This window comes from Rhineura floridana, chromosome 1 (assembly GCF_030035675.1).
Source record: "Rhineura floridana isolate rRhiFlo1 chromosome 1, rRhiFlo1.hap2, whole genome shotgun sequence".
NCBI classification, from domain to species: Eukaryota; Metazoa; Chordata; class Lepidosauria; order Squamata; family Rhineuridae; genus Rhineura; species Rhineura floridana.
In genome coordinates this window covers 103,708,932-103,723,678 of record NC_084480.1, presented here as the reverse complement: position 1 = coordinate 103,723,678, position 14,747 = coordinate 103,708,932, and the positions used below count along the sequence as shown (strand labels likewise).

General features: G+C 45.4%; 1 long non-coding RNA gene across 2 annotated transcripts; it reads right to left on the bottom strand.

Annotated features, from left to right (window-relative positions):
• Window positions 1-6,501: 6,501 nt before the first annotated feature.
• LOC133385249 (uncharacterized) lies at window positions 6,502-13,462 on the bottom strand. 2 transcript variants are annotated; one of them, XR_009762833.1, is made up of 4 exons: window positions 13,385-13,462; window positions 10,944-11,090; window positions 10,624-10,786; window positions 6,502-9,748 (listed from the first exon to the last, which is right to left on the bottom strand). It is a non-coding gene; the product is annotated as an uncharacterized LOC133385249 (long non-coding RNA). The 2 variants fall into 2 exon arrangements; XR_009762834.1 differs by lacking the exon at window positions 13,385-13,462 and adding an exon at window positions 12,317-12,370.
• Window positions 13,463-14,747: the final 1,285 nt, after the last annotated feature.

Genomic DNA, 14,747 nt, shown 5'->3' with positions numbered 1-14,747 from the left:
TCGTTACTTGCTGTTCTGGAGAAATAAGTGGAATTGCAATCATGTGTATCTCCAGAAACGTTAAAGGTAGAAAAGCATACAGTTGGTTTTGCGAAATATCGCAAATACAAACAAACAAAAATACAGGAATTATAGGCATATAAGCAGTTTGCATGTTTCTTTTATCAGAGGGAACACCGCAAAGCCTGTGCTGGTCGCTTCAGCGCAGATGGACACAGCAGCACTCGGGGCTGTTTGCCCGCATTCCCTGCCCGAGCCAAGAGCGGCCACCCGTGGGGGGGCCTGTTTGCTTCCCTCAGGGGCAGCATTCCTGCCGCCAAGCCACATAACGGTCCGGGGCTGAACCCTGCAGTGAATGAGCCCAAGGGTCATGGGGGCATTCGCCCGGCGATTACAAGCACTGATCCCTTGCACTGCCCACAATCCCCCTGGATGGTCAGGGGCACCTGGAGACACCCCCCTCCGGCCGGCGCTGCTCCAGAGTGATGAGCGACAAAGAACTCCATTACAGCCACTACTACCAAACCATCAGGAAATTCAAACTTTCGCACTGGTACGTTCAAGAGCATGCACCTTGTTGTGCTTTGTTGCAAAGGGGGAGAGGAGCATACATCATATTTTTGCAAACCAATTGGCTGATAGGGGGGAGTGTTTTTGGCGAAGCTGGGAAAAAGCGATAAGAAGTACGGGTCCTCTCGCTGCATGTGTGGGTGCAAAAAAAAGCAGGCTTTTTTTATTGGGAAAGAGCGAACAAACAGGCAAAGTGAGGACTGTCAGATGACGAACCGGATATGGAAAACGTGGATTATCCCTCTCTGTTTGGATGAGCCCATAGGTACCATGCTGGGACCTGGTTACCAAAAAAGGGTCTAAGACCCCAGGACCCTGGATGACTACACCTCTGACTCCCAAATAATGCTCCTTCTTTTTGTTCTTTGTTTTATTTTAAATCTGCTCTGGTTACAAATTGGTTCAGTTGCCCAGGATGTTGTTACTCAAGGTTTACAAACTGCAAAAACTTCCTGCACATTGGAAGGTGTCTGGAAATTATCTATTCATATCTTCCTAAGGACTTTGTTGGATAACAGTTTGGGTTTGGAGCTATGATACAGATTCCTCCCTTGCATATAACCCAATTTATTTAAGGTAGCCAAAGGGCAATATACAAGGGAGAACCTCACAAATTAGTAGACGTTTGAGGGATGGAGGGCTGTTAATGAAGGCAAACTATTTGCACACGTGTCTTTTTATCATTGAGGGTGGGGTGAAGGATTGGCAGAATTTGAGGAGAAAATGGGGGGGGCGTTTCCAGAGAGTGGTGTGAAATTCTTCACAGTGAATTCACCTCTAGACGCTTTAAAGAGAATCCTGGCTCAAAGCGCATCTTGAGAAAGCAGTTTCACACACGGAAGTCTTTAAGCAGACGGAAAGGGAAGCCGGCCAAGCCAAGCTCCGAGCCACAGAAGAAACCAAAGCCTCGGCCGTGAGGGTTGCGCGTCTGCCGACCTCCTTCTTCTTTGCCTTGGCCCCGCCCCCTGTCGATGCCTCCAAAGTGTCTGCGGACGCCTCCTCCCCTTCCCCCTGCCAACAGCGTCCAGGCTGGGGCTCTCCCTCAGCCGGGTTCCCAACTCCAGCGGCTTCTAATTGGCCGAGGCGCTGACAGCAGGCGGAGCTTGAACTAGCCGGGCGCAGCCCGCCCTCCGCTATAAGTCTCTTTACAGCTTTCCCTCTCAACCTCTCTCCCTCTCTTGTTTTCTGCGCGTCCCTGTAAAAAACCGACCCAGTGGCAAATTTGCATCGCGGATCTGCTCAAACGGGCGTGGATGTCATGTGAAAACGCACATGCTCTGCCATCCAAACAGCCCCTTGTCTTGCTACTGCTATTATTATTATTTTAAGAAAAGAAGCTCCCATCCACTCTCGCCGCCTCCCCCTCTTATTTCTTCTCCTCCTTCTTCGTAACTAACAAACCGACAACCAATCCCCCTCCTCCATCTCCTCTTGCTGCTGCCGCCACTGCCAGGGCTCCTCAGTTCAAACGATCACAAAAGAAATCTTTGGGAGTCGGTTTGTCGGTGCTACTTCGTCGCAAAGACAGAGCGAGAGAGACGCGCAGGGAGGAGGGGGAGGGAAGAAAGAGAGAGAGGAGGAGGGCAGTCGACGACTCACAGTTCCAACAACCCAGAAAGACTTTTTTTTTTAAAAAAAAAGATGTAGCTTTTCTTCCATAGATCAGAATTTGCGTATGTGAAACAAAAAAAAAAGAGGCGAAAGAGAGAGCAAAAGAAAGAACTACCTTGGAGGAATGATTTTCGCAGCAGAACAGACTTGCTCCAGCCGCAGCCTTCGCTCTTGCTGAGAAGGGGATTTTAAGCTGATAGCTACATGACTGCTCTGAGCAGGGAACCGCCAACATCATGCGAGGTAAAGGGGGTGTATTTGCGTGCATGTGCGGTGGGGAGTGGGGATCGGATATTGGGGCAACCCAACTCGAGGGAACCGAATGCTTCATGCGCCAATGTGGTGAGGGTATGCTTTTTTTAAAAGGGGGGGAGTTTACAGGGGATTAAAGATGGGGAGGAAATGGATGCTGACGTTGTCAGAAAGTTCTGTCATTCGTGCCTGTTTGGGGACCATGCCCTATCCTCGATCTTTTCCCTTGTCTCTTTAGTATTATTATAAGGAAAGGTGCCTTCTCGCTCCTTTTGCTGATCCTTTAGCAGAAGTTTTCGGGCAGTCAACCGGACGGCATTCCGTGTGGCAACTTCTGAGCAAGCATTTTATAAGAGGGGGGGATTTCTGAATCAGGCGCTCGGGAGAGGTCGGCTTTGCGCGTTTGAGGCTTGAAGCGAGAGGAGCGCATTGCTTGGCAAAGTTTCGGACAACTGCGTTACTTCCAAGTTTTCCCCAGAGCGGACGCCGACTCCCAACTAAGCAGGTGGCCCGTGCTCAGGAAGGTTGGGGGGCACGCCTTTGAGAGATACTTGCCCCGTGCACTAACTGAGTGCTGCTTTAGTTAAATGGATGCCGGGAAGGACGGAAGGGAGACCATCCAGCACTAGTTCAGACAGAGTTCTTTCCAGTGACCCGTGCTTCTTGACGGGCCGCAACCCCTCTGCATACTTGAGGCCAGTAAGCCCCACCACTGAAATCAATGGCACCCGTAGGCTCCACATGGCACAGAACGCTCCTTCTCGGCCACCTTTGTGCCTGAGAGAGAGAGAGAGAGAGAGAGAGAGAGAGAGAGAGCGCTTTGCAATTCCCATTGGGGAGTTGGAATCGTCGCCCACCTGTACAGGCGATCCCCACTCAAAGGCATCGCTCGCGCTTACCCTGGTTGCATCTTGTCCTCTGTCTTCCTTTGGGGCTAACAACTACCTACCTTCCGGACACCAATCCACCGGTCCGGTTCAGTGGCACTTGCCGGTCGTTTTTGCATCACGCTTTTATTCCAAGATTGGGGGTGGAGAAGAGGGATGGGAGGGGCTGAAGGGGGTCTCTGAAATGTTTGGAGGACGGACTGAGCTGCCGGCGGCCGCGGATCCCACTTTTCAGAGGGCTGCCAGGGTCTCCCTGGGCCAGGAGGGTTCATGCTCTTAGGGGGGGGAAGGGGGCGGTAGGGGCGGCTTTCTTTAGATGGTATGGTACATTGCTTCAGTTACTTCACAATGTGGCAAGCCAGCCCTGCTTCATTTGGGGGCCCTCTTGCTCATCATTCTGCGGAGTAGACTTCTCTGAAGTCCTCCTCTGCTAGCTCCACTGGCAAGCCACCTCTCTCCCTGCCACCCCAACGTCGAGTCCACTCTAGCTTTTATTCGCGAGGAGTTCCTTGAACAGACACCCGCTTTTATCTCTCTTCTTCCACGCAGACAGACACAAGCCGCCACTCCCAAATAGAACCCCCTGCCACGCACACACTCACTCCAGCACACTCAACTTTTCCATTGCCCGGCTGGGATCGTTCTGCAAGCGAACGGCCCCATCTTCCTTACGCCAGTTAAACGCGAGCCCAGGGACGGCGCCCGCTGTTTGCGCTCTCTGGCCTGATCTCTAACGCCTCGGATTTGGCGGGGAAGGGGGGAGCCCAAATAAAACTTGCCGAAACATTCATATCCTTTTTCGATCAGTTCTTCCTTGCAAAAGTGCTCCTCAAGTTTGTTTGCCGCCCTGGGCTCCTGGTGGGAGGAAGGGCGGGATATGGATGGATGGATGGATGGATGGATGGATGGAGTTGCAGCACAATCCTTTCTAACCGTGTCTGTTCAGAAATAAGTTCTGCTGGAGTCCATTGGGCGTCCTCCTAGATAAGTGGGATTCGGCTGGCAGCCTAAAACAAAACAAAAAAAATGGGGATCGAAGAGGAGGCTGAACCCGGGTCCCGTTTGCCTTTTCCGCTGGACCGTAAGTGGTGGTAATGCCCGTCTTACTATCTTGTCCTCCTACGCCTAGATCATCCGCCTTCTCGCGGGTCTTCTGACCAGCGCTTTGCCAGGCACTGTTCTCATGTTACGTAACACCTGCCCAAAGGGTTTTCCTCCCCCTTCCTAGTGGCGGATCGGACTGTGCGTTTGAAAAGGATAATAATACCTCTGCTCTCTAGCAGGTATTTTAGGAGAGGCGCGTTTGCTTCTCAAGTCTTAGGCACCCAACCATGCAAACTTTAGGATTGTGAAAAGCTCTCTCTCTCTCTTATATTCAGTCACCCAGGAGGCTGATCCAGCAGGCGCTTGCTCCCAGTCGCGATCCACAAGCACCACTTCCCCCTGGTTATACTGGAGTAAGACGGCGCAAGGCGCTCTTGACTTCTGTAAAGCTAGAAAAAGAAAACTGCGTCGCGGGGGGCGGGGGGACTTCACAAACCAGACGGACTCTGGTTGCTGGATAACTTTCTTCTTTGCTGGCTCTTTTCTCCGTGGTGTAGGCGATAGGAAGGCAAAAAACGGAGATCAGAGCTGCCAGCATCCTCCAAAAAAGAAGGGGAGGGGCCTCTACGACTCGGTGTGTGTGTTTGTCCTGTAGAGAGTACCAGTCGTCGTCCCCCCGAAGATGGTGGGATGTGGAAAGGAAAATACTTTTTTCGGTGAATGGAGGGTCTAACCAATCCAACTTGTGGATGAGGAGAGGAAGGTTCCTATCAATCAAAAGAGAAGGATGAGACCTCTGGGGAGGGGGAGGGGTGGGTTCTGAAAGTGCAGTGTCCCTTCCGATTTGTTGACGGGCAGGGAGGACTGCCTCTTGCATCCCTGGCAAGGCCTGGGATGGGGAGGGATATTAGAAGAGTTGCTGCTGAGTTGCAAGGTGACTTTTGGGCCGGGGGCGGCGAGGCGGGTCGTGGCGATTTCCTGGGAGCTGGAGGTCGGGGGCGCCTTGGAGCTGGAAGCAGGCCAGCGCGTTGAGCCACGCAAGAAGGGCGACCCTGCTGGAGCGGCGGCCTGGGCCTTGTCTATGATGGCCGGAGAAAGAGGCCTGAGGGCAGAGCGTACAGTGAATGCTTTCTTGCCTTCGGAGAGCGGCACTTTAGGGGAGGGGGGAGGGAGACGGGCCCTGCGGTCCGAGGCATGGGATCCTGGGGAGATCGTTTCATATCCAGACCATTGACCCCACAGGAAGCCAACGCCAGGGCCAGGGCAGAAGCTTGTCCTTCATTTCTAAATGGAGACGCCCCAGGGGCTAAGCTTGACTGTTGGTTATCTGACCTCTGACCTTGAAACTGAGCCCCCAATCTCACGTTGGCAGGCAGTGCTCAGTATTCAGGGGAAAGATACTTTACCTATGCTCAGAGTCATTTTTCTCTTTGATCCTTACTTCAGAAGAGCTGAGTTTAGGGGCTTGGCTGCGAAAATCTGGGTTTGGGTTTGTTCATTCGTTTTTCTGTTGGGTTCTGATTGAATGGTGCGCGCATTGGAGGACGAAGCAGCTACAACGGCGGAAATGAGGCCATAAAGTTCCAAGTAGGAACGAGGATCCACCACACAAACCCAACAAAGTCCCCAAAGGATAACCCTTATTGTAGGGAAGGAATGGAGAGTGGGGGAAGAGTGCTGTAGAATCTTAGCGATAGCGGCTAACAACTTTATGCCATGCATGTTTACTCGGAAGTAATTCCCACTGTGTTCAATGGGGCTTACTCCAAGGTAGGTGTGCACAGAGAGTGCTAAGCACACTTACTTGAGAACAAGTTCCTTTGATATTAGTGGGAATCCTTTCTGCATCAATATTTATTTATAAATATATTTGTATATCGCTATTTCATTTAAAAACATCAAAGTGGTTTACAAGAAAAGAAAAAAAGTACAATAAAAACTATTAAAATTCCAGTAAAAAACACGGTCAACTATTGCTTCGGATTTGCGTGGCTGTAAACGTGGGCATTCAAAGGCTTCCGAATAGACATGGATGGGGTCGCTGCGTGCGTGCGTGCGTGCGTGTGTGTGGTGGGGGGGAGCTTTGGTGACAAGATCTTGCTTAATCAGAAGCATGAAGTAGTTGGCAAGCATGAACAGTGGACAACCAAGTGAATCACTAAACGTCAAGACGGGAATGAGCAGCCAAAATGAAAGACACGGCCCGTTCCTGGTTCTAGCGAAAGCCCCATCTTATTCAGCACCATCTGACTGATTCAGGAGCCCGTAAGCTCTGCAGCCTCCCAGCCTCCTTGGCTAGAGGAGGCTCTGTTTGTCCCTGTAGTATAAACCTTTGAAGGGCATTGCTGGTAGTAGAGGGCCTATATGATCGTGTGGGTAGATGAACATGCCTTTTCTAGACTAACCATGATTAAAGCAATCCTCCTAGGCATTTTTACTTGGAAGCAAACCCTATTAAAACCAGTACTGCTTACTTCCGAGTAATCAAGGATCGGTATCGGGATGGTGCACCGTCCATTATCCCAGTTGCTACCAGAGTACATAAAGACGGGGATTAGGATGTGTTGCTGGCTTGATTGTGAATAAGGTCCATGTCAGCTTGACCAACAACTGCCCACTGTGCTAGCTGAAAGAACCTGGTTTTAAATCCAACAGTTTGGTTTTCTCCTAAAGCTGTGAATCTGGCTTTGTCTGTCCGTCTGCCTCTGTCTCTTTTGTATGTTTCAGTGGTGGAGTCGGGGCTTGTCATGTGCTCCACTGACCCACTTCTTTTCGGCTGAGACAACAAGTCCAGGGACCAGGGCAGGACCCCGCCTCCAGCGCTTGACAGGCAGAGATTACTCAGCGAAAGCTATCCAGACTTTCTAAGCGCTTTTCTTTCAGAAAGTTTTATTAGGTCTTATTATAGGACATCACACACACACAGCTCGCCGAGACGTCTCTTTAACACCCTGCGGGAAAAACACTTTCATCTGGGATGTTGCATATAGAATCGGTCTGAAAATAAATTTGTACCTAGCACATCCTTTTCCTCCACAGATAACCACAAACGGACCGCGCTTTTCACCGAAATATTCGCTGGGAAAATACATATAAAAGTTGAGCTTTAGTCCTTTCCCACCGAAAAATTATGGTGTTGACCACCCTTCGTTTGTGTCTGCCTGTCTTCCTTTCCATCCGCAATGTGCTACTTCACAATACCGGCTGTTTCCTAAGCAGCAAATTGGTTCAGTCCACATTTACGCGGATGTAAGACCCATTAAACTCAGTGCGAGTTATTTCCAAGTAGGCTGGGGTGTGCTCTCCCTGGATACATGCAATCAAATTTGCCTCTATCAAGCGCACAGGTTTTCCGAGTTCTTCCGTGTTATCTTCCATAGGATGCGAAACTCGCATCTCATTCTGAAATCCATTCCAAAACTCCAGTGAGCATTCTTGGATGTGTAGATCACCTCCCCTTTACTCAGTAAAATATGTTTGGCAGCCCTTACCGTTACCAGAAGGAAGGAAGTCCCAAGAATTCAGCGGCATTTACCTCTCGACCAGCGGTAAATTTACCTCTCACCAGCGGTAAATTTACCTCTCGACCAGCCTATGGGGCTGCACGATTGCTCTTAGAGCTGGTTCCTTTGAAATCAGTGGAATGAAGAGGCACTGAAGATGAGCGTTTTAGTTATTTTAGTTTCAGATTATCGGATCTACCTACCTCTATCTAATCGCGTTTGTCCAGACTGACTAACAACATCGCCTTATCTCATTTGTCTTCTCAAATGAGTGAACTCTAGAATCTCGCTGATGTTACTTCGTCTCGACCACTTTCTCCTTCCGAGGCCCGTTTCTATGTACACAGAAGCTTAAAGTTCGGCTGAGGGCGGGGGAGGGGAACTAAAGGGCAGAGAGCCAATCAAAAGAACCTACGCGTTACTAGGACGTGGCGCGAATTCCTCCTGTTAGTGGTCTTAAACATGTTGTTTTGACTGGGGGTGAAATTGGGGCAGGGCGAGGGCCTCTACAGTCTAGGAAAACAATCACCCCCGCCACTTCCCTGGCACCTCCGCGACCTCCCCCTCACCCGCCAGCTTCAAACCCGGCAACAAGTCAGTGGGGGAGACACACGGCTGCAACATCACCGGCAAAGAAGATCCCATCCCAAACGCATTTGCTTAGAAGTAAATCCTCAAGATTTCTAGGCCTGCATTTCAGATCGGGCAGCCATGGAGGAGCTAACCAAGAGCTGCTCTTTTGGTCCCTGCCAAGTAGGTGCCTTCGCTCGTGGCTCGTTTGCCCCTTCCCCCCAAATCAAGCAAAAGAACAGAATAAGTATCAATCTGCTTGGAAATCTACGGGGTGGCGGAAGAGAATCTGATCCATACACGGTAAATACGACTTCTGTTTTAGTTGCCGGGCAGACTGACCTTGACTCCAGTCCGTTCGCCCTTATTTTGCAACAGGAAGCAAGCCTATACGTAGGTTGGATGGAAAACACCAAGGCCTCTTGTAGCACCGTAAGGTCTAACGCATGTATTCTTCGGCGTGTTTAGAATGAGAGGGTTAATTTCATCAGTTGCGTCTGATCAAGTGGCCTCCGGTGTACCAAAGCTTGTGCCTATTAAGCCTATTAAGGCTTCAAGGTGCGACAAGACTTTTACTTCTTCAAAACAGACCATCAGGGCTGTATCCGCCCCCAGCGCTGGGAAGGCTGCGGTCTGGCCCTGCGATTTACACAAAATTAGGCAGTCACATTGACAGTGGTAGATTACCGTTGGCTGAGTCTAACCACCGCGCCTACGAGGCTATCTCCAGTCTACTTCAGTTCCTAAATAAATCTGGGTGTTTGCATGTATGAGTAGCGGACCTTTGTCATCACGGAAGAGCAATAAAAGGAAGCCATAGCGTTGGCAAGCAACAGAAACGGAATAAATCAAAAGAATTAGTACACATGATAGGCTCCCCAACGTCCGACTTTTAATGGGTTAAAGCGGCAAACCAAGCCCGCATCGCGCAGCCAGATCCTATGCATGTCTACTCGGAAGCAAGCCCCACTGTTGTCAATAGCTCCGCCCAAGTCAATACGTTTATTAGGCCCACTGAATTTGGTGAGACTTATTTGCGAGGAAAGATGGTTGGCATATGGCTACACGAACGTTGTTCAGACAAGAGTTGGACTCGAAATGTCTTTCCTTTTGACATCTCACTCTGCTGGGTCTGTGATGAGAAATGAACTTTAAAAAATTGCCCAAACGCCCCGGGTTCATTCAGAGAAGCAGAGCCTCCAACGACCAATCCTAGAGGAGAACTAGACTCCGGCAGCAGTGATTCGTTCGATTTGGGACTGGAGTTGTTTGTTAATGGATATTAATCGCACCGCGTTTTCAATTTTGTCCCTGAAGGGGAAGAGGAAAGAGGAATCAATATATAATTGGCATTCAGCAAAATCAAACCAAGTTAACCTTACAAGGCTGAACACGCTGTTAATAGTAGAGGAGGCAGTGAAGGTCTCTGTCATTTCTAGCTGCGTTTTTTAAAAAATGTGCACATAGTTTTTACAGCCGCCTCTATACTGAGTAGATCCCACAAATATTTTTCTGCTCTCCCTCCCGCACCCCACACCTTGTGCTTGGATGAATTTCAAACTTCAGGTCAACTCAGTGATTTAGCCCCATACTAGGGGAAAGGGCAACAGCAATGAATTGTTGATGTGCCCCAGCCATATTTGAAGCATGGGGAGGGGAGGGGTCTGATTTTAAAAACATGAGGGAGGCTGAATCCCTGCCTTAAATTTACAGGACCATAGTTCTTTGCTGGGTTGCGGTGTTGTTTCAGATCCCAGAACAGGTTATCTATATTGAGGTGATTCTTTCAAGTCTTGTGCAACAAATGTCACAGGAGATGTTTTCCTGTGATTCAAGAGGATGATTCCAATATTTTGAGAATTCTCAGCTAGTGTCAAGATACAAAGTAATCCTAGAAGTGCACCTTTTATCTGGTTTAATCTAAACTTCTGCAGGCGCTTAGGTAGTAGTCTTGCCCTCTTCAACTCTTCTCTTTAGTTTGAGATTTAGAAATCTATGGCTCACAGAATTGTTGGTGGTTCAGAGGGGAAGAGCTGACAGAAGAAATAACTTGATGATGTTGCTCCTCTAAAGAATTCATATGCAAGAGTTAAAAATGTCCATTTGAGCCGGAAAATCAAAAGATACTGAAGGATTCTTACATTTAAAAGAAATATAATCCCCTTTGAATACATTAAAATGCATACTTATAAAAGCAGTGGGTCATCCAGATTTAAAATCCAATGTTCGTGTAGCCACACAGACATCTAGATTGTGATTTTCCTCACACAAAAGCTTGATTTGGTCTTGGCCTTTGGAATACTTAAAATGTTGAGCATTTTGACATTTCTTTGTACTGTGTTGCTGTTTCTGTAACCAAAATTATAGAGAACACACAAGGTTTTGAAAACTGCAGCTGATGATCTCCTAACCGTGACTTATCACTGATACATGTCCACAATTAGTCATTTGTTTTTGATAAAGGTGTATTTAGATAATATGTTGCAAAGGATTTGCAATACTGTACCTTTTAGCAGCAGCCTATTCTATCTCAACTTCACAAATCAGGCATTCAAGAAATGCTGGATATATGTTTCTTTAGCCGCAGATTTACCCACTAGAATGTAGAATTGTTCTCCCTCCCCATATCAACAAATCAGGAAGTTTCATGGATCTATGAAAGAACGTAGAAAACCCAATCGGCATCACTCAAAAATTTGTCCTCAGTCTGACAAGAGGAATGCAGGTAATTTCATAATCTTATTAACATAACATTTTCCTTTAATGATCACTAATCATGTGTTACTGAAACATGATGATGATTAATTTTGAATGTCATCCTAAGGGATAATGTTTTTATTCTTAATTGATTTGGTGCAATATCTTTGAATGCATACATCATCAGTGCATACATCATCAAGCTGAAAGAGCCAGAATAGATACTTTTATTTGAGTTGGTGACCAATGAAGCTCATTTCTGATTGATGTGAGCAGTGTTTAGTACCATGAAAAAGATGCAGGGAACCACTGACTTTTAAGAGCACCGTTTACATGTGGCAGAATTATTGCATCAAGATATATAACCAGGTTTGTTAAACAAACTGTAAACAGAAAGGCCTTCACTGAAAATAAAATACAAGCTAGCTTTGCTGCAATGTTTAGCAAATCTAGAGGATACTGCCATTAATATTTTGGATAACTCAGTTTCATGTAACACAAACTGATACCTTTCCAGTTAACATTATAGAAATCAAGTCTAAAATCGAAAATGCTGTCATCTTTTTGTGAATCTTTCCATAGATTTGTATTTTTTCCTGATAATGATGATTTTACTTATTATCTTTTTAAAAAATAACATACAGAAGGGCTATACTTCAGGTAGTAAAAATAAATATAGGAACAATTCTTTATTTAGCCACATTTTAAAACACTTTTATTAATAGCAATTCTACCCTGGTCATATGTGCAAACCCTTTCTGAATTTTAAACATTATATTCTATTAGATATAAACCATTTTGGAAAATTGATTTGGAATAGTGTAAGAAATAAAAGTGCTAATATGCAATGACTGGAGTAAAAGTTTGGCATTCAAAATATTTCTAGCCACAAGCATATGGCTCAAACGTACAAAGCTTACTTTTGAATTATCCATGTCAATGTAAACAGTACTGGATTTTTTTCCATTTAAAATTAAGTAATACTATTGAAATATATTCCTATTTCCAAAGGAAGGCCAAGAAACTGTAGGGAAGGAAATGTTAATTTACAGTGTGATATCTCACATTATAAAGCATAACCCTTTTTTAAGCCAAATATATTTGGAAACTTGTGGCGATCAAATGAAATATTCTATTTGTCCCTAGGGGAAGTGTAAAATTAATGCTATGAATATACTGTACCAGCAACAGCCATTTTCAATATATTTGTAATAATGGGGTGTTGGAAAGAGAAGTCCCTCCCCCCTTTTTACAGTGAATGCAAGTGTGTTAATAGGAAATGAGCCTTGGCTTCTATCAAACTGATGGATGTCTGATTTCATAGCTGAAGACAAAGGGAACACACAGGAATAAATACTGAAGTAATAATTGAATGAGATTTACCAATGTACCAATGCAATATAGTGAAGTATATATATATATATTGCAATGTACCAATGCAATATAGTGAAGTATCCCTTTCATAGCCCATGGTGTTTTCTTAATTCATTACCCTGTCTATTCAGGAGACCCATTATGATGGCATTTAAGGTGAATTGTGCCAATTGTAATAGTGGTATAACTATCAATAATTATATAGAACTCATAGTGAGCTAGACTGAGAGTGCAAAGAAATGCACTAAACAATAAACAAGAGCATCACAAAGAGTGAAATCAAGGACTCATGGAGTTGTACAAAATGTGTGTACTGTTTGGATATTAATAACTCCTTGTTGAGTAAGAATTATACAATTAGGGACAAACTGTGTAAGTGCTTTGTGTAAATTAAATATAGGAGGGGGACTATGAGTGACCTGGCATTTCAATGCAAGATCCTTGCCTTGCAATCTGCCCTAATCAGTATTAATTAGGCTTATTCTGAGATTCTGTGAATATGATGCAGTGCTCCAATCACACACAATTGAAACATATGACAATTTACAAATACACAATTGGACCATTTTAATGTCTGACATTTAAGCTGGTTTTTGCATTTCCTTAATCTGAAAACTGAATGTAAAATGTATATTGGGTTTTTAAAGTTAATTTCTCTGTTCTGCCCTGTTCATTCATGCATGCTCTCAGGTAGCATGAGAGAGGCTCTCAAAAAGATAATGTCAGCATGGGAGGGGGGGGAATAAACCTGTAGCTGTGTTCATTTCTCATGCTTCTATTTTATGGCTGTTAGCTTAATTTTATATTGAAGAGAGGACTTTAGATGGATCAATTATAGTCTAAAAAATATTAGACTCTAATCCTGAGCACACTTACCTGAGGTATATATATTGCCTTCATGCCATTCTATTGCAGTATTTTCACCAAGAAAAGTAGTATGTTTGGTTGATCAACCTGCAAGAGATATTTTCTTTTATGATTCATCTAATCTGCATTGTATCATTGGCACATTCTGTGGCCATGTGATAAGATACTGTGCTATATTCCCAAGTCATTGAGATTCAGTATTTTGTTGCATCTTCACAGTAGTGAACTGAACTGAGATTTGTAAGTGATCGTTCATAGGTTTCTATGGATGGTATCCAATGCTATCATTCTACTTGTGCAATAGACTTCTGCCTGCACAATGAAACATCCCTCTCCTTTTCTCTCCCCTGCAGCCCCCTGCACACCCTCAAAATTTGCTCCAGAGGGTTGGGGACCCTCTCGATCAAATTTGGGGGACATGAGGAGAGGGGAGGAAGGGGAAGTCCCATTGCAGGAGTGAAACTCTATGCATCAGTATTGGATACAAACATATATGTGTTTACTTAAGAAAACAGGAAAGGGGGAATTGAGCTCTTTCAGTTAAAAGGCAGCCCTATGGTTTCTAGATGGCATTAGATAAAGTTTCAGACAAATACATAATATGCCATGGTTTTGTGTTATGGTGTAAACTATTTTTAGGAGTGATTTTACTGATACTATTCACTGCTGAATTGTTCTTATTACAACTTTGTGCTTCAAATGATGTGCTATTTTGTATATCTACTATTGCTTATTAGATGCCATGAGTTCAAGACTAGAGGAAGGACAGGTTAAAAGAATTTTGAATGAATGAATGAAAAGTAATCCAGCACACACTATAGAGTAAAAAACTTCACAAAGGTACTGAGGGATCATAATGGTAGATTAAGCAGATTGTTGAAATGGCATAATTCAACGAATGCCGTCCATGCTGGATACAACACATGAATCCAGGCTCCTCCACTGTTTCTGGGATGACTGGTTTCCTGTATAAACATAGAGTGTATTTCAGATTCTTCTGTGATATCACGGGGGGGGGGGGTTGCTCTTCAGTGCACTTCAAGGCCTCTTTCTACACTGCATTAAAAAAACATTTATACCTAAGTTTTTTTTAAAGAGCGCATCTAAAAATGTGAAGTGTGAATGCAAGTTGTTTGGAAATGCATATATTGTATAGGTACACTTGTCGGATGCAACACTGACTGAGCTCTCTAGTCAAATATACCCTTCATGAGTGTTTTAATGTGATATGATCTTCATTTTGCACACTTCTGAGGCAGACTCATACTTTTCACTTCTCTGTGCAGTTCAGCAAAGCCCATTGATCTGGCTTTGATTGAGGGGCAAAGTAACTATACAAAAATTAGGGACACTCAAAAAATGTACATATGGC